The sequence below is a fragment of the Pinus tabuliformis genome, chromosome 2_1, assembly GCF_031772625.1.
Source record: "Pinus tabuliformis cultivar Carrire ecotype Pingquan chromosome 2_1, CPIR1, whole genome shotgun sequence".
Classification (NCBI taxonomy): domain Eukaryota; kingdom Viridiplantae; phylum Streptophyta; class Pinopsida; order Pinales; family Pinaceae; genus Pinus; species Pinus tabuliformis.
Genome location: NC_142299.1, coordinates 123,784,362 through 123,811,291, shown reverse-complemented (window position 1 = coordinate 123,811,291; position 26,930 = coordinate 123,784,362). Strand labels below are relative to the sequence as shown.

Sequence of the window (26,930 nt, the reverse complement as noted above, 5' to 3'; positions counted from 1 at the left end):
TCACTACAATCAGAGACTCAGAAACATTTTGAATGATTATGGATAAACATGAAACTTTATGGCATAATATATGTTTAAATTCCTGCTGGTACATGGATACCAAAACAATATATGTGGTTCATTTTACTAAATTATAGTTGTTAAAGTAAAGACATTTATTTATAGATCGGATTTATTTATTTTTGTCAAATATGATCAATGGGATAGAAATCAGGAAGTGAATACATTCTAGATGAACGTCAAAAGACATGCATGGAATATGGCAAAATATGTTGTATTATAGTATCATAGGTGAATTCATAAGGGAATAATATGTGAGTTATTTTGAATATGCTGATGCACATTTTACGAATGCATGGATAAGCATCTGATTGCAGGTAATACACAGTTACCGGGATGACCACGTGACGACAGAACCTCAGAACAATTAAAGCTCCAAGTGATTCTATGATAGGGTATTAACCCTAAATCCTACTAGGAGGGGTGGAGGTGTTGCCCACCGTTTATCCTTCGAACCCTGGAGTCATGGGAGGACTGTGCGGATCACGCTCCCCTAGACGTGTGATGATGACTGTCGGATGCCTACTGGGAATCAGGTCGGTATAGCCGACGCTGTCACCTTAGAGTTTATGAATGGTCAGGTCAGTAAAACTGACGCCATGGCATACTCCGGTAGAGGACGGATAGGATGGGAGTAGAAGAGATTAGGGAGGATAGGATGATTTTGAATAGCTTGGGGACCTGGATAGAAAAGGTCATGTCCATTAAAACCTTGAACCTAAAACTCTAACTTCGGGACGAAGTTTTCAGAAGGGGGGGTGTATGTAACAGCCCATCTAAACTGATCCACTATGTAAAAATTTTAAACTTTATGATAAAACAAATATGATGAATTTTAAATAATAAATATGTTAAGTTTTATAAAACATATAATTAAACTTTATAAACATATATAAATTAAATTTTATAAAATATATAATTAAACTTTATAAACTTATATAAATTAAATTTTATAAAACATATAATTAAACTTTATAGACTTATATAAATTAAAACTTTAAAACTAAACTATATGCTGAAAACCAAAAATCAAATAAAGGGGGCGCTTACAATCAACTGAACATTTATAGCAGAACGCATTTGACAGGGAAAAGATCTGAGAGCATCAATGCGTGGAAGGCGTGTCAGGACGAGGGAAGGTGGTGGCTGCAGGTAGGAGGGTGGCCACCGCCGGCCCGTAGATAAAACCGGGGGCCTGAACCGAGAGAAGGGGGGAAAAACAAGAGACGAGCAGAAAGAACCAGAAGCAGAAATTCACCAGGAGAAAACCAGGAGGAAGATAACTATCCATTGGAAGAGCTTTAAGCCGTCTGAGGTTCTGGGCACGGAGGGACAGAGAGCTTCTGTTGAGAAGCTTTCTGGATTGAGCAGCTAGGTTGCTCAGTCTGGCTGGGTGGTATTGGTCTCCCGGAGATTGGATCAAAATAGCCACGACATCACCAGTAGAATCAGCAGGTAAGTACAAATTTAAATTCTTCAGGCTTTCTGTATTTCAGATTCTAGTTACTGTGTTTGGTCATTATAGCAACGCAGAGGGAAGGGGCACTTGTCAGCGACAGAGGGAGTTTCAGCATCGAGGGTGTCTCTACCCTGATAGAGATGTCAGATTTGGGAGATCAGTTACTTACTTCTCAGTAACTAAGTTGCAGTGCTATGGGCAACACGATGCAGCATGATGAGAGGGGATGTCGTACATATGTAGCAGTGGCAGTGGCAGGGCCATGGGTAGCAGTACATGATGCAACAATGCAGAGGATGCTAGGCAGCGGGCCTAGCATCAACACAAGGACTGATGTCAGATCATCAGGGTGATGCTCAGTGAGGAGTATTACTATAGCACAGTCCTTGCTAAGATGGAGCGTTGATTTGGGGTAGCATCGGATGTGCTCTAGCCACGAAAATTGGTGGAAAGGCTAAAGCACATGAGATCTCCAATACCCAAAAATGGTTTGCGCAGATTCTAAACAGTTTGGGAGATATTAAAATATTTAATATTTTTAATGGAGTCCCTAAGTCTAAACTTAGGGAAAATAAAATATTAATGTGAATTAATATAAAACTATGTTAGAATGGTCCAAAAGTCATGGATCAAGCCAGAGTTAATCTTATCCATTGATTAGGGACTTAATCTCGGCCGTTGAATTGTCAATGAGAAAAGTATAGGAGGAGGCTTGAGGGTCACTTGGAGAACACATCGAGTTGATCAAGATTTCGATTTTCTGGGGCAGGGTTTGCTGAGGAAGTCGAAAGAGTGATCAGAGTTGTAGCCGAGGGGCAATGAATACAGAAGTAGAGAGGCAAAGATAGTACCAGGAGGATCAACGCAAAAGTCGGGAGAGAGGGACGCAGAGCCAGCCAGAGGTTCACGCAGAGCCAGACAGGACTCATGCAGAGACAACCAGGAGTTGCGCAGTGCCTCAAAGAGCCAGCATGGGTGATGCAGAGGCTCTAAGGGCTTACGCAATGCCTCCAGAGGCTGACGTAGGGCGAGCTAGGGTGACATTGGGCAGACGCTGGGCCATAAATGGTTGACACAGTCCCTAGAGGCTGACGTTGGGGTTTTCATGGGGCAAATTGGAGTTAGGAGTTGTCAAATTGTTTATCCGGGGTTTCAGCCAGAAAATCTGTATCCAACTGAGAGGTATTATTGCCAATATTATTCTCTGTTGGGTGAGCTAGTTTTGGCACCCAGATTGTATTCTGAAACTGCTTAATAATTAAAACACTCAGATAGCTGCACCGGTTTTTCCGCATTTGGTTTTTCTAGGGACATTGGTCCAAAAACAACGGTGTCACTTGTGTGCTTGTTTTTTTTCCTTCAGTTAATGATCTGTAATGTGTTGAGCATGTACTTGTATTTATTTTCAGTATTTACTTGGTAAATAACTTGTTAATTAATTAGAACAAGTAGGCAGAAATAAATCAAAAAAGTACAAGAAGGGTTTCTAACAGTTAGACTTAGAAATTCCAACAACCTTGTTCTACTTCCCAAGGGACAAAAACTTGTTAGATGCAAATGGGTTTATAGAACCAAGTTTGGACCAAATGGAAACACTGATAAACATAAAGCTTGTCTTGCTGCTAAGCGTTTTTTACAAGTTGAAGGCATTGACTATATTGAACCCTTCTCCCCTGTTGCCAAAATGAAATCTATCCATCTTGTTCTTTCCCTTGCTGTCTCTTTCAAATGAGAAGTCCATCAAATAGATGTTAAATCTGCCTTCTTGCATGGAGACTTGCATGGAGACATCTATATGGAACAACCTTCTGGCTTTATACAAATAGACTCCAGCCTTGTATGTCGGCTTAAGAAATCCCTTTATGGTCTCAAGCAAGCCCCTCGGGCTTGGTATGCCAAAATGGATAGCTTTCTTTTAGATACTGGCTTTTCTAGGTGTCATTCTGACAATACTATCCACACCAAGAAAGTGAGTAAGTCTCTTATCATACTTGTTCTTTATATTGATGATCTTATCCTTACTGGTAGTGATCCCAACCTTATAAACCATGTGAAGTCTAACCTTAAAAAGTAGTTTGAAATGACAGACTTAGGACATTTGCATTATTTTCTTGGTCTTCAAGTCTTGTAATCCAAAGAAGGTATTTCCCTTTCCCAGTCCAAGTATGTCTGTGATCTTCTATGCCACTTTCACATGGAAGACTGTAAGTCAACCCCTTCTCCCTTTCAGTCTAGAGCCAAACTCTCGGTCACTTGTACTTCCCCTGAAATTGATGCTACCTTATACTGTCAGCTTGTTGGAAAACTTTTGTATCTGACCCATACTCGTCCCAACCTTTCCATTGTTGTTGGCCTTGTTGCTCGGTTTATGCAAAACCCACATGAAAGTCATTGGAAAGCAGTTAAAGAATACTTCGTTATGTTCGAGGTACAATTCAGTTTGGGATTCATTACAGTGCAGAAGCATCTCCTCCATTGGTTGGTTTCACTGATTTTGATTGGGCTGGTGACCCTGATGATTGGAAGTCTACTGCAGGTTGTGTCTTCACACTTGGTTCTGGACCTATTACATGGGCTTGCAAGAAACAAATTGCCATTTCTCTTTCTTCAGCAGAAGCAGAGTATCATGGCGCTATTGAAGCTCGTAAGGAAGCCTTGTGGCTTCGTCAGATCTTGTCAGAGTTTGGTTTTCAGCAGTAGCATCCAACTACATGTTGGTGTGATAATCGAAGTGCCATCCAACAATGCAAAGATCTAGTCCAACATCAACGCAGCAAACACATTGAACTACACATGCACGTCATCAAAAAGCTCATTCATGACCATGTTCTTGAAGTGCACTATTGTTCAACCAATGATCAAGTTACAGACATCTTTACAAAGGCTCTCACTGAGGCAAAGTTTACAAAACTTCGATTTATGGTTGGAGTTCAGGAAGTTGTCACTAAGGGGGAATAGGCTCTAATGCCTCCTTCCTTCTCCTATTGTGTCATCTTTGTACATCCTTCAATCCTATCCCAAGTTGTTCTTAAGGGGGGATGTTAGCATATTCCGACACATAGGAAATAATTAAATACAACTTGGTCTAGTGTATAGTTAGGTAAAGTGTGTTTCTTTAGTATGTACTTTTTGTAACTTACAATCCAACGGTCACGATATGTTCTAGACATGGAATGATTCGACGGTTCATTCTCTCCTCGGTATTACTGACACTTGATCCGTGGCTTAACAACCGATTGGTCCATGATCTCTATTTAAAGAGCATGGAGGGTCATTTGTTAGGTGACCGTTCATGAGAGAAGTTGATGTAAATTTTCTTTCTTTTACATTAATAAATTGCCTGAAGTGGCCACATTGGCTCAGGTCATGAATTGTTTCCCTCTTTGAGGGTTTTAACCACATCAAGAACATTGGTGTACTGATCTATGATTTGTTTGTGAGCGGTGTCATTTGGTGTTCTATCTAAGGAACCTACCCTGTAAATTCCTACACCCAGAGGGTGTGACGCTAGGTTGATGTAGTGACTGCGCGGAGGCAGCCAGGGGTCGTTCATTCAGTGGTTGGATTAGCCAGGATTTCTAGTGATAGTGTGACGTAACCTCACTTATCACTCTGTCAATGATATTCTTTGTACTAGATAGCCAAGAAGGCATCCAGAGATTGTATTCAGAAATTACTACTGCTTAATAATAAAACCCTCAGCTGCTGCACCAGTTTTCCCACACTGGGTTTTTCTGGGGACAATTGTCAAAAAATCACTGTATAGATGTGTTGTATCTCTTTCTTGTTCAGTTTCTTATTTATGCTTATAATTTAAATGGTGTAGACTGCAGTGTATTAGTTTCGATATTTACTGTAGGAAACCAATAAGTAACTTGATTCAAAATTAACAAGCAGGAGAAACTTAATTGGTTGTTGCAGTAGAAATTTGGGTATCCAAAATTTCACATGGTAGATGGTAGACCTCCTTGTCTTTGATGGATTTGAAACCCTTAACTTGTAGATCTGATGCTTCAACCTTGTATGTGCTCTTGAGATGCCCTTCCTTGATGTGTCACCTTAGCTCTGATACCATGTTGAAGAATCTAGGGCATCTTAGTTATGATGAGATTCTTCTAGCAATGATAACAATTTTTGAAGTACTTTTACTTTTCTTGTTAACGCGATCTTCTTCTTGTTATTATTATTGTATGTTCTCTAACTCTATCATACAGTTACCAAAACCACAAGAGACAAGAACACAAGATGTTGGCTCTCAGCCAATGAAAAACCTCTCTCTCCTAGAGAGGAAAACCCTTCTTCAAATTTCTCTTACAATTGACAAATGCCAAACCCTAGACCCTTGACAAGAAGATCCTCCAAGCACAAGTCAAGCCTTTTTCCTTTGATCCAAGATCACTTCCTTTTGCAGCACTTTGTCCTCCTTCTTCTAGCACTTTATCCTCTCACTATGTTCTTCTTCCAGCAACTGATAGCAGCCCTAGTTATGCTTGCCTTAGAAGAGATATTTTTCTTTGTTCCTTTGTAGACTTTCTCACTTAGGAAGAGGACCTTATACTTTATCCAATCGAGCTCTTTCTTTTGATATAGTTGCAGATCTGATGTGGCAGCAGTGTGGCCCTAATTCTTCGCATGTGTGAGAGGATTTCTTCACAAAATGGTGCTTGACTCCTTCTCTTTCCTTTGCTTGAGTAGTCTCCTTCTTCGCTTGAGTAAGAGGCCTAATAGGCACTCTTTCCTAGCCCAACCAATTCTCTTTGTATGACTGCAATAGGAGGGCCTTCCTACCTTCGCATGTGTGACTGTAATAGGCCTTAAGACAACCCTATAAAACTCGGTTTTCTTCCTTCCTTCTTCGCTGCACTAGAGACACCTTTCTTCGTCCTTCTTATACCCTTTACTCGTCTTCCTTCTTCATTGATTTCAGAGATGAGATGATGGTTCTTTTGTGATGTTGTATGACCCTTTATATAGGAGTTTGCCCCTCCTATTAGGCCAACTTGAGGTCGACTTGATCTCTATAATTCAGATTGCTTCCTTTTATGATGTCGACATATGGAGGAGGCTTGTGACTTTGCTTGGAGGTATTTCTTGGACTCTAATACATAAATATACATGGTGTAGCATGCCCTTAAGGGTCTTCAATATTTCTTTTGACTCTTTGACTACCCTATAGCACTTTGACATGTGCTAGACCTATGCAATGAGCAAGAAACTCATTTCTATAATTTACAAAAATAATATTTCTTTTCTTTTACAAGTACAAAGATCAAAATTACATTTATGAAGACCGAACCTAGTTACACTTTCTTCAACAGCCCGTGGGTACAACTTTTGTGGGAGATTTTTCATGAGATCTTAGACTTCTGAAAGAAGTTTTTGCAAGCCCTAATTTCAACCCTGTGGAGCAATGAAAATTTCCTTTTTGGGTGACTTGAATTATAATAATTAGCACGTATTCTTTCCCTTGATTTCTGGTCATGGCTACTCGCTGGTAAATAGGTATTTCTCTGAACAACCCTATGCATAAGCCTGATATAAGAAGTCAAGTTTGGAAGTCATTTCTTTTGTATGGCTCTTCGTTGGAGTAATATAGTACTACACCTTCTGAAATTATTGAGAATGGTTCGGTCCTCGCCAATATGTCTCTAACAATTTGGAGGTGAAGTCTTATCACAGGTGCGGCATTTTCTCCAGGGAAGATTTGTGGCCCTCTTAGGGCTCAAATTTGGTCACTCATGGAGACCTATTTTAACACCTTCTAACAGATTTTTTGTGTGCAGACTTAGTAACTGTTCTAAGGTATTCCATTTTGTGAGAAGTCATGTATAATATTCCTCAAAGGTCACTCCTACGCAGATTTGGGTCCATCACAGTAATTGTCATGCAAGTTTTCAAGTGGAATTTTTAGGAATTTCGAGAGTATATCCGTGACTCTCCTTAATCATATTTACAACCTTAAGTGAAGCATATCTGTCGATAATCTGAAGGTTAAATTTGCGCAGAAGGTAGTACATAAATTCGATGCTCCTTGACTGTATTCTGTATATGAAATATATATGAGACCTTTGCAGCCACTGATGAATCTTGTTGTTGTTTTATCATATGCTTCCTTGAGACTCTAATTACTGAAAAGGAAATGTATGAATCAGAAATCCTAGAATTGCACTTGTCTAGTACTTAGGATCAAGTTTCTAGTGTGTTTCTTTGTCCCTAAGATCCTATTTTAAAGTCATTGGTTCATTAGTCTTCCATTGGAGATATTTGTTTACTAGACAAAAGTAACTTGGCAAAAGATACTTGGCACGTCACTATATTATTGAGAGTTTATCAAAAGAAACTTCAGGTACTCCTATTAACAAAGAAACGCCTCATCTCTCAAAGTATGACAGACATTAAAGTTGAAGATCGTCTTATACTGCAAAATCATATTAAGGTTTGTGGCATAAAATATCTGTATGAGATTGAGGATAGTTTTTGGTTGATTAAAGCATATCCCCTCAATCAAGTGTGAAAAGACCTTGAGGGCTCTTCAAAAAGAAATGTGGATCATCTCAGGCCTATATAGCTGTGGCAAGAATGTGTTCAAGGTGTCAATGAAATAACTGGCTGGCATCTTCAGATATACCAGTGTGTTGTAGCCGCTACAACACCCACCCAAAATTCTTGGGCATATCCAAAATTTTGGGTCCCCCTCTGCTCACCCTAGGCTATTAGGTGTGGGGTTCATTGGAGACTCCATTTTCTCGCAACAATGTGCAGTCGCTTGTTTGCCTTCTCTCTCAGGTAGAAGGCCCTATGGATACGCACCATGATCAGGTGCTAGTATTTCCCCTTCTTACAACTTTGTTCTCGTAATTTTATGGTCTCCATGCCTCATAAAGAAATCGGAAGATGAGACAATGGTTGTCGAAGGATCAAATAAAACTGTACCGTGATACCATTGATGAAAGCTGGAAGAATCAGTTGCATGAATTCGATTATATAGTTTTATCTGGAGGTGAATGGTTCTATAAGTCATCTATTTCTCTAAAAGAACGAGGTTATGGGTTGCCACTATTGTACAGAAATGAATTTTATAGGGCTGGGAACACCTTTGTTTATAGAAAATCCCTTAGATTGGCATTCAAGTTCCTTACTACCTCTCCAAACTACAAGGCTTTAAAATTCTTCAAAACTTTTACATTTGACCACTTTGAAAATGAGGAATGGTTCAGCAAAGGTACTTGTAACCACACTGTTCCACAAGGATCAGTTCAGCATGCCATTGTAAGATGCAGAAATGCACAAAGTTGAGTGGACAAATTTCAGAAAGCAATCAAAGAAGGCTTTGCAAAGGAACTGAAATTGAAGCTTTTGGATACTTCCCAGGCTTTATTGCTGGGGCCTGATGGACATTCAGGTCCCAAAACCAATTAAACTACAAAACAGTGGGGCTACATTCAACACCCATTCCATAGTAGGCCCATGGACAAAACATTGATTGAAGAAGTGCAGGGAGACCCTGTAAAATCCACTCTCTCTGACAACACAGTGGCACAACAATTGACCACATGGGTCTAAATTAATTATTTATTAATATTATTGTTTCAATTTGTTGACTGTATTTCCAGCATCATCGTTTGTTTAAAATTTTGTCTGACCAATGTTATTTGCCTGCAGGCAAAAGGAGGGAAGCGAGATGCTGGTCTATGCAGAAGGATTAGGGTTTCTCATGGAGGTTGTGTAACTAGGGTTTCCTTTAGCAAGCAAGATGGTCCCTTACAAGCTTCAAGAACCTTTCAATAAACTCAAAGGCACATCACCAAAAGATGGATGAATGCAAGTGAGGCATAGTGGCAGGAAAATAGGCTTGTCTCAGGACCTAGCAACTGCATCATTGCAGCAGATGGACAACAAGCATTCTAGGGTTTCTAAGAAATCCTCCGCTTCTTTTACGCAATGTAAATATCGCTCACAGTAATGTAAGCAGCTATGCTAAGACTGATTTGAGCATGTAACAATCATTAAGCCTGAGAGAGAAGTGAGTAAGCTCAAGAGTCATGAGGGTAGCTGAAAGGTCACATGAGGAGGTGAAGGGTCACCCTCCACATTTCTAAAAATGTTCCCTCATACCTCATAGGGGACGGGGGACCTTGAGCACTTGAGTTGAGGCTAGGACTAGACAACTGATTTGTGCTTGAGAGCTAGAGGCACTCAGCTCTTGGAAGCTAGTAGAGGGAGCTGCAGTGAGGCTAGGGTTTAGCATTGGGAAATGGTATGAGAAGCCCATGTTCCACTATTGGGATTTGACAAATTGCAAGATATGTACTTGTATTTGCAGCAACAATAATAAGATGTTCTTCATTTTTGGCACTGATTCCCATGCTTGTTCATAGTGGTTATATTGGTTGTCTGATATTTTCACTACATTTGTATGTGTGCATTCATACATGTAATATGTTATGGACTGGTTCATAGTTGTTGTATGTATGTTTTCTTTCGAATCTGTGTTTTACTTATTTCTTGCCATGCCAGCGATCTATTGTGAACTAATCTGCAATTAACCTCTGAAATGTTCATGTTCATGTATGTTTGATTGGGTTTTGGCTAATTGATACCTTTCATGGCATACTCCTTATTGTTGTTGAGACTTGCTTGACCTCTTTCTATAGTTTTCTGATCTTGGGCTGATTTTGTTTCATTGTCTAGGCATTTCATCCTTGTCCGACTCTGACACCTTCTCATTTGATAGCCAAGGACGGAAACATTCATGGTGGCAGTTGGGCCCACATACCGAATGGGGTTCCTATCCCAAACGGTGTGAGGTCTAATTGGGACTTCACAACAAGGAAACCCCCCAGCTGTTGGCAGTACATTCTAGCCTGTCAACAGAGTTGGCGCTAGAAGGAGGGCCAGATGACAAGTTGTGCTCGTTGAGTCTCTTTTGAACCTCTTACTTAGAATGTCTCGTCCTCAAATCTTGCTCCCGGGGTGCTTCTCTAATTAATCCATTTGTCAATGTTCAATCCCTGATGAGCCTCTCTATCAGTTGTCTTAGTTAAAGTTTGATGGTGAGGATGGAACATCCATAACCGAGCACATTTTTTATTTCCTTAAATTTTGCGAATCTTATGAAATCGATGATGAAGAGTTTGCTTGTGTGCTTTTCTCCCTCACCCTTGAAGGTCACGTCAAGTGATGGTGCCACACATTACCAGTAGCTTGCATCCTTTCATTCAAGCAACTCATCAGTAAGCTTCAACAAGCTTTTGACAGGTATGATTTTCAAGATGTGTTAAAGGATAAATAAGCTCTGAATCAATGTTACTTGGGAGCGGGAGCGGGAGCGGGGAGCGGGAGCGGAAGCGGGAGCGGAAGCGGGAGCGGAAGCGGGAGCGGGAGCGACCATTTTCAGAAGCTCCCGGTTTGGGAGCGAATCGGGGAGCGATTTTTTAAAAATATATATATTTTTTATATTTTTTAATTTTTGATACATATATGTCAACAAAAACATGTAGAATGATGAAATAGACATAAAAAACATAAAAAAACATAGATTGAACCATATAACAACAATCATCTAGAAGTTATAATCTTCATCAACCACGTCCGCAAGTTAGTAACATAGTAACATACAACATATTGAGTCTCATGATTCATCAATCTTAAAGTTTCAAGCTTTTAAAATTCAATATATAACATTTATCATCATTGATCACCAAAGTTGTACTTGTAAGCTAAGTGTAACCATTACAACAAATAATATCTAACATGAAATGAAATGTTATAAAATGAAATGAAATGAAACAACTTTCAACTTCCATGAAGCATCATATTCATAATTCATTACTAATGAGTTATAATTGCCAACTTCAAACTTAAATTGTCATATATTGTTTAAAAAAATATCATAATAAATATGAAAGAGTCAATAGTTATAAAAGCTACTAGAAACTAGAAAAGAGAAGTAAATCTATTATCTATTTCTTATGCTTGGGCCTCTTGCCACCACGAGAAATGTCTAATTTTTTAGTCTTGTTGCAAAATCAGGATCTTTGTCATTAATATCACCCTCCAAGCATTAATATCCAGAGGTATCTTTGTCATTACCTTTGTATCTGTATAGGGATCTTTGTCATTAATATCACCCTCTAAGCATTAACATAAGATAGAAAAAGCATAGCATGTCAAGTCAAGATTTTGTTTGAGTGATGCGTACATTTTTAGAAGGGTCATGATAGAGGAGTTCGACAACCAATGTCACTAACATCAAGGTACATAGAGGGATTGGTACTCTTGATTAAATATGAGTTCCATACCCTAATACATGACAAAATTCAATGGAAACATTGCAATCCCCCAATCCTGAAATCCTGAAAAACTGATAAGTCTGCTGGATTTTGAATGAAATCTAAAATTCTACTTTCTCCATATGAAATCCAATGAGGACGAAACCACTCTCAAACATCCTGAGTCATTTCATGGTAATGTTAAAAATTTAAGTAAAAGGATGAAAATGAAAATTAAAGAAAATGTCACTTTTACTTTAAGAATTTAACATTACCATGAATAGCATATCAATACTAGGGCCTAGACTTGATCATTAAGTTGCCCCACTCAAAAACTATTTGTTTCTTTCAAAAAAAATTGCATTTCGAACATTATTACAAAAAAAAAAATGCAAAAAAGGCAAAACGCTCCCGAAAAGGCAGGGAGCGAATTTTTTTTTAGGGAGCGCGCTCCCGAAATCGCTCCCTTTTCGGGAGCGATTTCGGGAGCGCGCTCCCGACCCGCTCCCGAGTCGCTCCCGCCCGGAGCGCGGATCGGGAGCGGGAGCGAGGGGGGGGGGGGGCGCTCCCCCGCAACACTGCTCTGAATGAAACCTAAAGAATCTTTAGAGGATTTTGCTACTAGATTTGTTCATCTTTGTTTTGAATTTCCTGAAAGAGATGTCAATTGGGCCATGTTGCGGGGGAGCGCCCCCCCCCCCTTCGAACCCGCTCCCGAAGCGCGCTCCGGGCGGGAGCGCGCTCCCTTAAAAAAATTTGCGCTCCCTGGTCTGTTAGGGAGCGACACAGGGAGCGATCGCTCCCGCGCTCCCGGAGCGATTCGAGCCGGGCCGGGAGCGGTTCGGCGGAAAAAAAAAATCCGCCGAACCCAAAAAAATAAAAAAATTTAGAAAAAAAAATTGTTTTATAAGCCCAATGGGCCAAAAAACATTCATTATAACTTCATTGAGCAAGGTTTCGAGCTGGAGCAAGAGCATTGGAGCAAAGAGCAAGTGCTGAGGAGCGAGGAGCAAGTGCCAAGGAGCAAGGAGCAAGCCTGCAGAGGTAAGTAACTTAGTAATCTAGTTAGTTTAGCTGGTTAGGTAGTTAATTTAGTTGATTTAATTTAGATGTTTGAGTTTAACTGTTTAAAAATCATGTATTTAAATTAAATTAATTAATCCCAAAAAATTAAATTAATTTGCAGATTCAAGAATCAAAACCCTACAAACATCAAACACCATGGACCTGGCAATATTTATTGGCATTTTCCTCTTCCTGGTCCCTTTTATGGTTATTATGGTGCTGGAGAGTAGGAAACAGAGGGGGCCCCAAACTGAAGAGGGGGATGAAGAAGCCAGAGAAAGTCAAATGGGTGAAAACCCCAGTGAGGAGGAGGTGGAGGAGGGTCAACATGACCCTCAAAAAACTAAACAAGACCAAACTCCATTGTGGAAATATGTTCACAGGGCTGAAACAGGGAGAGGGGGTGGAAACACTAAATTTCATTGCCCCCATTGCAACACTGATTACAAAGGTTCATACACCCATGCTAGAAGACACCTCTGCGGGAAAAGGCCATGGGATGGAGAGAAACAAATAGGAATCAAAACTTGTGCAGCGGTGTCAACAGCAGATAGAGCCAAATATATAAAGGAAGAGGAGGAAGCCCAATACAGAACAAAAAGATCAAGGGGTTTCTTTGAACCAAGCTCACAATCACAAAGAACTCCTTCAGCATCCTCCCAAGGCAGTGGATATGGACATGGAGGCACATGGTCATCATCTTTAAGGCATAGAACCATATCAGATTTCCTTGATGAGGGGTGTAGGAATGATGTGGATTCAAAAGTTTACAGGTTCCTCTATGCATGTGGGATACCATTCAATGTTCTACACTCACCTTATTGGCACGAAATGGTTTCTGCGATAAATGATGCCCCTAAAGGATACAAGAGCCCTGGGTATGACAAGGCAAGAACTATTGGCCTTGATCATGAAAAAGCAAAAATATCACATTCTTTGAATAAAATGACAAGTTCTTGGACTGACAATGGGGTGTCCATTGTATCTGATGGATGGACAAATGTAAAAGGCAAGCCATTGATAAGTGTTCTTGCTGTGTCTGTTAGTGGTCCCATCTTTCTAGCTGCACATGATTACTCAGACAAGTTCAAGACCGCTATCAACATTGCAGAAGCATTACTTGAAACAATTGAGCGTATTGGCCCATACAATGTCATCCAAGTCATCACTGATAATGCTCCTAATTGTAAGGCAGCGAGAGCAATTATTAAGGATAAATACCCGAACATATTTTGGTCTGGATGTTTGGTTCACACATTGAACCTTCTGTTGCATGATATTGTCAAAAACAAAAATGAACAATACCAATGGATTGGTAATTTGTACAAGAAAGGAAAACAAATGATAAAATTTATTACAAATCATAGCAATACCCATGGCCTTTTCCACAGTCACTCGAGATTGGAGTTGCTGAAGATTGCGAGGACTAGATTTGGTAGCTATTACCTCACCTTCAGGCGCCTTATGAAGGTAAGAGAGGCATTAGCTAGCATGGTATCAAGTCCACATTGGCAGGTGTTAAAGGAAAGGGCTACAAATGTAGCTGACATGGCAGGTTTTGAAATGGTGGAGGAGGCCGCTCTTGATGGGCAGTTTTGGACAACTGTAAGGCAGGTATTGGATTTCAACAAGCCAATTTATCACATGATTCGGTTTGCAGATACAGACAAACCAGTGATTGGCGAGGTGTATGAGCAAATGGATACCATGTTGGGGGAAATAAAAGACATTGTTCATAATAGAGATCCCAACTTGTACAAACTGATTCATGATTGTGTGTGTGAACGGTGGAATAGGCTTAACCTTCCACTACATTGCTTGGCGTATATCCTTACGCCAAAATACTACTCTACATCTTGGTTGGGCCAACCTGCAACAGGGGGTGGGGTTAGGACCAAACCCCATTTAGATCAAGAGGTAACTAAAGGATATCTGGAAGCATTAGAAAAGTTAGTGCCTGACAGGGAGGAATGTGCAGCTGTGTGCCTTGAAATAGGCAGATACTTCAGTGGCACTGGTTTGTTTGGTAACTTCCATGCAATGGACGACAAAGATAAATTTGGTTCTCTCACATGGTGGGAAACATATGGCGGCCACGGACTTTTGCCAAAATTGGCAAAAAAAGTTCTTTCACAGGTTGTAAATTCTTCTTCTGCAGAGAGGTGTTGGAGCACCTACAGTTATATACATAATGTGAAAAGAAACTGACTCAACGAAAACCAAGCAGAAAGCTTGGTTTATGTGCACTACAACTTGAGGTTGTTGAGTCATTACTGTGATCGGGCTAATGAGGATCCCACATATAAAATTTGGGACAATCACCCAGAGGACGACAATTTGGAGGATGGCATTGTACATATTGAAGAACTAGAAGAGGAACTTGTAAGGGATGAAAATGAAGCAGCAGCCATGCCACCTCCACCTCCACCTCCACCATCCAGTAGCAGTGCTCGAGGTCCGAGTCTTGTTCCTTTGCTGTCGCCACCTCCATCTACACCCTCGCGTGGAGGTTCTAGTTCTGGTCGTCGGTCTGTGCGGGAGACTCCTAGAAGACAACCACGACCTGCTTATACTCCTGGAGACTCTCGTGGCAAGGGCCACATGTAGATTTACAGTTTACTTGTCTTTTTTAGTTTCTATTAGACTTTAGTTTTCATAACTATTGAGTTTTGAGTCCTTGACTCTTGACTCTTGACTCTTTCATATCATTATGATATTTTTTGTAAACATTATATCACTGTGACAATGAAAATTTGAAGTTTGAAGTTGGGCCTTGGCAATTATAACTCATTGGTAATGATTGTGAATTATGAATATGATGCTTTGTGAAACACTAAAGTTGTTTCATTTCATCTCATTATTCATGTTTCATTTTATAAATTTTTAACATTTCATATCATGTTAACAGTTAGAAGTTAGGACTTAGAAATATCTTCGATATTACTTCTTGTAATGGTTAAACTTAGTTTACAAGTACAACTTTGGTGATCAATGATGATAAATGTTATTGAATTTTCAATTCTGAAAGCTTGAAGTTGAAACTTTAATATTGAATTTGATGAATCATGATTTATAAGACTCAATATGTTGCAGTTGTAATATGTATTTTACTAACTTGTGGACATGGTTGATGACGATTATAATTTCTAGATGATTGATGTGATATGGTTCAATGATCAATTTATGTTTTTTTATGTTTTTTATGTCTATTTCATCATTCTCCATGTTTTTGTTGACATATATGTATCAAAAATTAAAAAATATAAAAAATATATATATTTTTAAAAAATCGCTCCCGGATTCGCTCCCAAACCGGGAGCTTCTGAAAATGGTCGCTCCCGCTCCCGTTTTCGCTCCCGCTCCCGCTCCCAAGTAACATTGCGATTGGGTGTATTTGAGTGCAAAATTTCAGCAGTTGGTTCGCATTTCTCTTCAACACCTTCAGTCTTAAATAAATCCAATAGTTCAAGTAAATAAATGCAAATTTTGAGTTAATTTCAATTAAAATTTAAAACCCAATGCCAATGATCATGAAACTTAGTTGAAGTATGGAAAAGGCTTAAGCACTTAAATTTCACTAATTAATTACCAGGAAAATCAATGAAATTTAGATGTTAATCGAGTAAACACTTCAAGTAATTATGGAATTAAATGATTTTCTAAATGACTCAAATCCAAAAAATATTTCCTTTCCTATAGTCAAACTTAGAAAAATTTGAAAAACTTTATATGTTGCCTTGACTATGGAAAAATTTAAATTTTTTACCCTACAAAAATATTTCAAAGATTGAAAGCCCCAAAAATTTTATCACAAAAACTTTAAAAATAACTTTAGATTTAAAAAAAAATTATGTCACACTATGGCAAATTAATGCGATAATGCTTATATTAAAATTTCTTGAAGGGCCAAAATTTTACTTTTTAAAGTGGAATTTTTTTTATGGGCCAAAGGCCACTTAAAAAAAAAAAAAATTAATCAAATTTTTATGAAAGTTTTAATTTTAAAAGGCTAAACCCAAATATCGAAAAGAAGATTGAATGAAGGCATTAAAGTGTTGACTTAAGCCAACGCTAGGGTTGAGAGAGAGATGACATTGTATGCAGGTTCAAGGGGCGAGAGAAATTACGCAAGGTTAGAAGAATTGAGCAGTGTACAGGCAGCGAGTAGGAAAGAGGCAGATGCGGTGGGGAGCAATGGATGCGGGGAGCCGCGAGTTAGGGAGGCGGAAGGCTTAGTTGCGTGGAGGAGAAGGGACATCTTGCAGGAGAATGCGAAACAGAGGGAAAAGTGAAGGGATGACTGCAGATTGAAGGGAAAAGAGACTGCATGCTGCAAAGAGATAGGGACACAAAGAGGAGAATAAAAAATGCAGAGGAGAAAGAACTACGTGAGGATAAATCGCAGAAGAGAAAGAAGAAAAACAAGCAGAGAGCTGAGGGTTTTGACAGAGAGAAAAAAAGCAGAGGAGAAGTCTGGCAGGGATGTTGATGAGGGGAAGGAAAAAATTCAAAAATGAAAAGGAGGAGATAGTTGGAGCTTCAAGGCAGCAAATGGGAGGAAAAATGGTAGCTCAAGGGCCCTAAAAAATTAAAAAAAAAAAAAAAAATCCCAAAAAATTATATTTCAAACTGATGTACTTTTGCTTCAAATTTTTCTTAGAATTTACTTATGAAATCCTCAAATCTGAATTTGAAACCCTTGGACTGAAAAATATCTTTGAATAATTTGTCCCTGCAAAATGGTACTGAGGTTAGATCTTGCCCACCAAGGTCTAGATCTGGCTTCAAACGGATGGAATCCTTCAGATTTGTACCTGCACAATCAGAAAATGAAATACCCAAAACCCAATATGTACAAAATAAAATGAAATCCCAGAACCCAGATATTAAAAACTTCAGATCTACAAAATTTAATTACAAATCTATATAAATAATTCACAGATCTATCATATCTGAGGAGTATGAATCCAACTCCGCTCCCATATCTGTAGATTTGAGACTCTTTCTAGTCATATCTAACAATTTAGCACAATATTTGAAGATAAATAATTTTTTAAGTTTTACGCACTAGCACAAGACACCCTTGCAAGATATAATCGTTAGATAATCTAGGAATTCTAATCCAGAAGGCTCTCTAGATCTTAAGTTTCGGGAGTCAGCTGGTTCAACAAAGAACTTCTCCAAACGCCCAAAATTTCTTAATCAAATGATTTTTGCACACTTGTAAAATAAGTCTTTAAACCAATAAAGGTATATGATAACTATTAAATCTTTAAAGCTTAGAGATACCTGCTAATCAATTAAAAATATTAATGCTATATTAAAACCCAATAACCTAAGCAAGATATCTATGCAATGGATTGATCTACAAGAGTTATTAACCAGTAGCTTATAAATAAGATCCGCAAAACTTTAAATACAAATTACCATAAAATACCAAAGAGGAACGTTGCCATCAAGTAAAACCCCAAAGACTTTGCGTTGTATTATTCCAGAAAATTTTACAAAAGCTTCAAGAGCTAGTACACGATTCAATGATCGGATCCTTTCGAATGACAAATGACCTCTAATTTATAGATTAATTCTCCAATGGTTAGTTGGCTTGATTATCGTCAAAGTAATCTCAGTTGTTAAAAAAAAAAATTATCTTCTAATCTCCTCCATCGAAATTATTTTAATTTTTGAGGAAATTCCAATTTTTCATTTAATTGAATTTTTATCAACTCAAAATTAATTATTTTGAGTTGATTTCCTCAAAAAATTGACTTTGACTTAACTACCATGGCCCAAGGGTCCAAAATCTCTTGAAATTTTCAATATTCTCTTGGTCGGGGACTTCCAAAATTTAATTCTTCTAGAAACCATGAATTTTTAATTTGGGAATTAATTTATCGTAGGACTTAAAATTAATTAAATTTATGGCTTATGATTTTAATTTATTTTTGCCAAAAATTTAATTAATTGACTCATGAGAAAATTAATAATTTTTTCAACCCTCAAATAATTTAGCCATGGTGTCTAAATATAAGGGACCATGCATTAAAATATTTTTTACATCAAGATATTACAATTTAACACATGAAGGGAGAACACCTGTTTGTTATAGACCCTCAATCATTTACCCGATTCTACGACTCAAATATGATCTAGTAAACCAAGTAATTTGTAATAAAGCAATTTAGCCAATTAGCTTAAATTACTCCCAAGTTACTTTATAAAAGACTCAACTAGAACACTAGGACTTGCCTAAAATCTTGACAACAAAATCCACCCTAGCCTTGGGGTGAGGCTAGAGGGAAAAACTATGCCGATCATCCATATTTAGAAACACACATGAATCGGTGAAACAAAAAACTTCCTAGGATAGAAATCGTCACCAAAAAGGTAGGACTACCTAGGATGTTACATGCATAGATGGTCTTACTAGGATCATTTACATTATAAACTTGCAGAATGGGTTGACAACTTTTACAAAATGATCACTGAAGATGACGATAAAATTTGGATAATCTTTACTGCCTTAACATGATGGAATCTGCTTGCGAAAATGTACACTGCTATAGCGTAGTTAACGCAGAGTGGTCAACAGTAGGCTTTAGGTTATTTGTCAAAGTCAAATTTGAGCAGACTCCTCCATCCATCAAAGTATCCTTGCTATTGAAAGAATCCTCTTCAAGTCGGCTTCCATAAGGTGAACTCATGTCGGCCTATGTGAAGACACAACTATTCGAAAACTTGCAGAATGGGTTGACAATTTTACAAAATTATCACTGAAGATGACGATAAAATCTGGATAATCTTTACTGCCTGAACATGATGGAATCTGCTTGCTAAAATGTACACTGCTATAGCGTAGTTAACGCAGAGTGGTCAATAGTAGGCTTTAGGTTATTTGTCAAAGTCAAATTTGAGCAGACTCCTCCATCCATCAAAGTCTCCTTGCTATTGAAAGAATACTCTTCAAGTCGGCTTCCATAAGGTGCACTCATGTCGGCCTATGTGAAGACACAACTATTCGAAAACTTATGTTAGCTTATTTATATGGGATAACACTTATATATACAGGCATAAGGTCTTTGCATTTCTCTCACCATAGACAGCTTGTATAAGAATTTCAGAGCTCGGATTGTTTCGATATTGTTACAGTAAAAGGAGCTCGAATTGGTTGCTAGATAAACTTCGTTGCTATCAAAGAAAACCAACTTTGGTTCTATCACAGTGAATATATTTCGATGCCATCTGAGAAAGGAATTTTTTCGATGCTATTGCAGTAAGGAGGTTTGGTGCTATTGCAGTAAGAAGGTATAAAAGGTATGCAAATTACAGTGAAGAGATGAACTCGTGACCACAGAACTCGCATATATCACAGTGAGGAGTTTCAGTGATATATCATAGTAAGGAGATTCGATATTGTCACAGTGAAGAAAAACTTGGTGATTTCATCTCAAGGAAGTTCAAAGAAGTTCGATGCTTGTGTAAGGAAGAAGTTCAGTGATGAAGTCTTGATGCAAACACAGTGATAAGGATTCGGTCCAAGCATAGAGATAAGGTTGACTTGATGGATGGAGGTAGTTTCGAGTCTAAGATGTAAAGGTCTTGGTCGTCTCATCTTAAATCTACTAAAGGAAGAATTTTCACTGGGCTTTCCCCTAGAGTGGGGTTTTGTCCCGGCAACGTGCCTACATCTTCTGTCCTCTATTTTATTGATTGGCATTAGTCTTGATGAGAATAAAAAGATAAATTGAATGAACAAATAATAATAATAAGAAACCATCACAAGATAATGTCATAATAAGGAAAATCATTTAACTGTCGCCTCTATGGATTTTCCAACAACTTCCCCTTTCATATACTTGGCAAGAGCTTGAGCATCTTCCTTTCTAGGTTTAGTGATAGAACCTTTGACATGTTCCATAACCTCATTTTCAATGAGATTCAGATCTTTCCTTTTCTTCCAGGCAAGATAGTTTGATGCCCCAACCAATTTGTTGCTTTCCTTGCAAAAATACATTTTCATAGATTCAGATGTGGACATAAATATACTTACTTGATAGGATGCTCCTTCTTCTTGTTGCTTCCTTGATGTTGATGATATAAACGATAGAAAATTTCTCCTTAATGAAGGTAGTTTTCTTCAAGAATGATCCTTGATCCCACAGAGAGTGAGATGACACCGCCTTTTGATCTAGCTTTCTTTAAATGAATTGTCTTCAAAATGTTGATTTGGGGTAGCATGGATGTGCTCTAGCCATGAAAATTGGTGGAGAGGATAAAGCACATGAGATCTCCAAGACCCATAAATGGTTTGGGTAGATTCTACCTGATTAAGGAGATATTAAAATAATTAATATTTTTAATGGAGTTCCTAAGTCTAAACTTAGGAAAAATAAAATATTAATGGGTATTAATATAAAACTAGGTTGGAAGGTTCTAAATGACATGGATCAAGCTAAATCTAATCTTAGCCGTTGAATAGAGATGTAATCTCGGCCGTTGAAGGACCAACAGGAAAAGTATAAGAGGAGGCTTGAGGGTCAATTGGAGAATACACCAGAGTGATCAGTGATTTGATTCTCTAAAGCGAGGTTTGCTAAGAGAAGTCGAATCAGTGATCAGTTGCAGCGAGGGGCAGTGAGTACGAGACATAGAAGCAGAGATAGTGCCGAGAGACCATCGCAGAAGCAGAGAGAGACAGATGATGAGCCAGAGGGAGCCACGTAGAGGCAGAAGGGACTGCGCAAAGGCTAGAAGGGCATGTGTCATCCACGCAAAGGCTATAGGAGTGATGCAGAACATCGTAGAGGCTGCGCAGAGCCTCAGAGGGCTGACGCAGTGAGTTTCAGGCTGAAGCAAAGGTCAGGTGGGCTGATGCAGAGCTTCAGATTGTGTTGGAGAGGGTTTCATGGGGCAGACTTGTCAAATATCTGCTTCCGAATAGAGAGGTATTACTGCCGAATTATTTTCTTTGTCGAGTGAGTCAGTTTAGCACCCAGTTGTACTCAAAAATACTGCATATTAAAATAACCCTCAGAATTGCTGCATCGGTTTTCCCAAATTGGGTTTTTCCGAGGACGAGTTGTCCAAAAATAATGGTGTCACTTGTGTGTTTGCTATTTCTTTCAGTTGTTGATTTGTAGATGGTTGAGACTATATTGTGTTTATTTCAATATTTATATGCTTAAATAACTTGTTCGTAATTAACAAGTAGGAGAAATAAACCAGAGAATACAAATAAAATTTCTAACGGGTAACACTTAGAAATTTCAAAATGGTATTAGAGCGTTGCAGATCACAAGAGAGCTGAAGGCACCAGCTGAATCAGAGCATTTGCAGCAGAAATAGTTGTCCCGAGTGACAAAAGTTGTTCCTAGCAACAAGCGCTGGAGAAGGGTTGACGCAGAGGGACTGCGGCATCAGTTCGAGCCAGAGGGACGCCAATGCAAAGGCTGAGGATGACAAAAAAGGCTCACGAAGAGCCACGCAGAGACTAGGAGGGTTGACGCAGTTGGCAAGTGGAGCATTTTAGCCAGTGTCAGGATTGCGCAGAGCCTAGAGGCTCAGTCCCTCGGTTGCTCGGGCTTAGGAAGTTGTGGGCAGTTTGCGGGGAGTGAAGCTTGTGGGGTGTTTTTGCTGCTGAGACAAAACAATACCTAATAGGGCAAAACCAAGGTAGAGGGAGTCGCTACCTAGACGGGTTTCTAGCCAAGAAATTCAAATCAGTGTTGCAAGTGCATAGGAGATCGGAGAGGTGCGACTCGACGGTTGGCAGGCAAATTTCCAGGAGGGAAATCGAGACTCAGAGGGAGTCGGAGAGAGAACTTCCAGAGGAAAGTAGAGACTCGGAGGAGTCGAAAAGGAAGAGCAAAGAGATGGCCATGAATGGACTGAGGGATCAGGACGGGCTGGACGAGGTGTCTAGCTTTGGTGTTAGAAGGCCAGGATCCTGTCGATTCTAAATAGACATCGCATCAAGGCCTTCGCCTTGAGAACAATGCCTATCCCAGTTGACCCAGCTAACAATGAAAAGTATGAGGAAGCAATGGCCAACGCGAAATGCACAACCCTTGTGTAGAATTTCCCACTATAGATCAACAAATTATGCAATATAAGAAAGAAAAATACAAGATCTACTTCTACAACAAACTTGCAGAAGCTTAATCGAATTTGAGCAAGATCAAATAGAACACATATAACTAAGAAAGAGAATTCATTCACACATGAACACAGAAGAATAACCCGGGGAAAGCCTCAGCCTAAAACCCCAATCTCTATATTATCATACAAGTGGAAATATGTTCAGATTACAAAAAGAATCAGCTCACAAGCTATCATGCTTTCTCTGCAATCTAACTGTTGCTCATAGACAGCCAAATGCTTCTCACAAACCTTCTCCTCTGCCCTCCAAGCCTCCTATTTCCTTGCGCAGTTTTCCTTGGGGTCCAGTGCTGCCACCTATGTGAATTGGCCTCTTCACACACTCACTAACCTCTGATCTAACTGCGCAATCCTAAAGGAGATAATTCCTTCTGCATGGATGAGTTTCCTATATAGGAAAAATACTCCAACTGATAGTCTATCCCTTCCTCTGATCTCAACTGGGTCTCTGACTGAACTAACATGCATGAGTTATTTATGAGAGAATATTCAGTTATCTGAAGTGCAACAGTTACATGTAAGCATGCATTAACTAACTGAACTCACAATTAGTTCAACAAACTATTTGAACTAATCTAACTGGACTTGACTCAGTTAACTGAGCCAACTAATTAGAACTCAATATTACAACTCATCCTTATCTCTTTAACTGATGGATAAATTCCTCAATCAATGGAGAAACTGTTGCATGTCCCCACATAGACTTCATGTTTGATTTTCTACATCTAATTAACTCAAGATGAATTAGTTAATTATTTTACAAACAACTGCTAAGATCAAATTCGAATTTTACTTCTCTATTTTAGTTCAGTGAGTAACTAAAATAGGAAGGTATCCCGAAATGCTATTTATAGCAATGCTATTTTTAGCACTTCCATTTTTCATTCCTTGTTGCTATGTCCAACACTCGTACCTGAACTGCTATTTATAGCAATGCTATTTTTAACATTTCTATTTTTAGCATTTCTTGTTGCCATTTTCAACACTACCTCTCAACAAGAAAAGCATTCAACTCGAACCCGATCCTGAACCCTTGGAATGTTCTGCATGCAACACTTCTCCCAAGTGTTATTGCTCCAACAACTCTAGAAACAAAAAAAACTCCCAACTGACCTCTCTGTTGGGCTAGAAACATCCTCTGATGTTGAAGCTCCATCTGCTGCTGACAAGTGCTCCCTCTTTGACCTCTGAGCTGCTGCAACACTCCATGCATCTCGCACCGTTGCACACCTCTCTGTGCCATCCTGCACTGGTGCAACACTCCTGTGCCTCTCACATTGTTGCAGCCTGCTAGCTCTGCATTGTCTTGGGATTCCTGCACTGTAGCTCTCTCTGCCGCTCCATCCGCATCTCTCTACCCACTCAGTTAGTCCTACTACTCCTCGTCGGGGCTCCCGTAGCAAGGTCTAATCAAAGAGGTTGGGTACCTCAATGATCTTGCCCCTATTCCAGCCTTCTTGGGACTGTCACTCCACATCGCCCCACCTCCAACCTGGAGGTATGGATGCATGTGATCCCTCTGCCCACTTGGCTCGAAATTTTCCCCTACTGGAGGTCTCTGCATGAGTGGATGCCTCCACTCAATCTCCTCTCAACTTCTCTAGTTGTGGTTGCTCCACAACCTCCTGAAGCTGCTTCACCAATTGTGGCTCCTTCACAATTGTCTGAGACTTCTTCTGGCACTGCATGTTGAGAGGTAATGTACTCTCCCTCTCAACCACCAAGTCTCCATCAGTTGCCTTGCTCCTCAAGGCTTTGCATGCATCTTGAACCTCAAGAGCATATAGGTTCTTGACTCGTGAACTGATCTGCTTCACCTGTCTCATGGTGACGTGTCTAACGAAAACCTTTCCATTACTGAAGACAACATCATAGCCTTTGTCTTCCAGCATTCTGATCGACACCAAATTTTTCTTCAGTCTTGGTACATACTTGACATCAGTCAAGGTAATGCGAGCTCCATGCTCCCTCTGAAAAACAACCGTGCCTACACCTGAGACACTATACATTTCATCATTACCCATTGCTATGAGTATCTGAAGATCGTTCTCCTCTAAGGTACTGAACAAACTCTTGTCCCCGGTCATGTGGAAAGAAGCTCCACTGTCAAGAAACCAACCACATCCCACCGTGGATGAAACCATGCATGCGAAGAGGGTGAAATCCAACTCGAACTGTGAGGCCAGTGCCTCACCTTCTGATCCTTCCTTGGATCACTTCTTGGATTTCTTCAGTGGACAATTTGTAGCAAAATGGCCCACCTCATGACAATGAAAGCATCGCGCTTTCGATTTGTCAAACTTCTTCCCACCATAGGAAGAACGCGATTTGGAATGAGAATCCTTCTCCTTCCCTTTCTTTGCCTTACCCGCCAAGGCGCAGTTTTCTTCATCCTCCTTGAATGAAGAACCATCCCTAGTGCTTCTTCTTATCTCCTCCTGCATCAGATTCGACTAAAGTCGTTCCCAATCTAGCAGTTTTTCTCTTCCATTAACCGAGTCTTGGTAGCTATGCTAGCTCTTAGGAAGACCGAGGAGTGCAAGACTCACCATGTCATCATCGGCTGTCGTGATCCCTACATTTTCAAGCTCATCCCTGCAGGTGGTGAGCTTGTTCAGATATGTAGAGATCGTGTCGCCCTTTACACACTTGATTTTCCGAAGCTTGTCTTTCAGCGCCAGCTTCCTCTGATCGCTGTTGTTCTGATATAGATCTTTCAATGTTTTCCACATCAAAAACAGTGTCTCCTTCCCACGGAGGCTCGAGACTATGTGATCTCGAACTCCCTCCACGAGGATTCTCCTTGCTCTAGCCACACATTTCTTCCATTCCGCCAATTCTGTCGCATCAGATGCTGCAGGCTTGGGGACTTCTTGATCAATGAAGTCCTTTAGACTAATATCCTCTAATACTGCTTCCATGTGATCCTTCCAAGCTATATAATTTGAGTTGCCATCAAGGGCATACTCGAACCTTAAACCGTTGAACGCCATTGGTGAAATTGAGATGTGATAAGAATTCGATTTCAATATTCAAGAACCTCAAACTTCAAACTTCTCCCATTTTGTATATTGTTCTTCGCCTTTGATCACCTTTGCTCTGATACCATGTAGACTTTCCCACTGTAGATCAACAGATTATGCAATATACTAAAGAAAAATACAAGATCTACTTCTACAACAAAATTGCGGGAGCTTAATCGAATTTTAGCAAGATCAAATAGAACACATATAACTGAGAAAGAGAATTCAATGGGGAAAGCCTTAGCCTAAAACCCCAATCTCTATATTATCATACAAGTGGAAATATGTTCAGATTACAAAAAGAATCAGCTCACAAGCTATTATGCTCTCTCTGCAATCCAACTGTTGCCCATAGACAGTCAAAGGCTTCTCACAAACCTTCTCCTCTGCCCTCCAAGCCTCCTATTTCCTTGCACAGTTTTCCTTGGGGTCCAGTTCTGCCACCTGTGTGAATTGGCCTCTTCACACACTCACTAACCTATGATCTAAATGCGCAATCCTGAAGGAAATAATTCCTTCTACATGGATGAGTTTCCTATATAGGAAAAATCCTCCAACTGATAGTACAATGTCCCTTCCTCTGATCTCAATTGGGTCTCTGACTGAACTGACATGCATGAGTTATTTATGAGAGAATATTCAATTATCTGAAGTGCAGCAGTTACATGCATGCATGCATTAACTAACTAAACTCACAATTAGTACAACAAACTATTTGAACTAATCTAACTGGACTTGACTCAGTTAACTGAGCCAACTAATTACAATTCAATATTACAACTCATCCTTATCTCTTTAACTAATGGATAAATTCCTCAATTAATGGAAAAACTGTCGCATGTCCCCACATAGACTTCATGTTTGATTTTTTACAACTAATTAATTCAAGATTAATTA

At 39.4% G+C, this 26,930-nt stretch overlaps 1 protein-coding gene and 1 pseudogene across 4 annotated transcripts in view; one reads left to right on the top strand and one right to left on the bottom strand.

The window, feature by feature from the left end:
• The window catches only part of GCP1 (glycoprotease 1), a 316,675-nt gene that overhangs the window by 60,871 nt on the left and 228,874 nt on the right, over positions 1-26,930 (bottom strand). The window lies entirely within an intron of this gene.
• Positions 7,905-8,938, top strand: LOC149199081 (protein trichome birefringence-like 26 pseudogene; annotated as a pseudogene).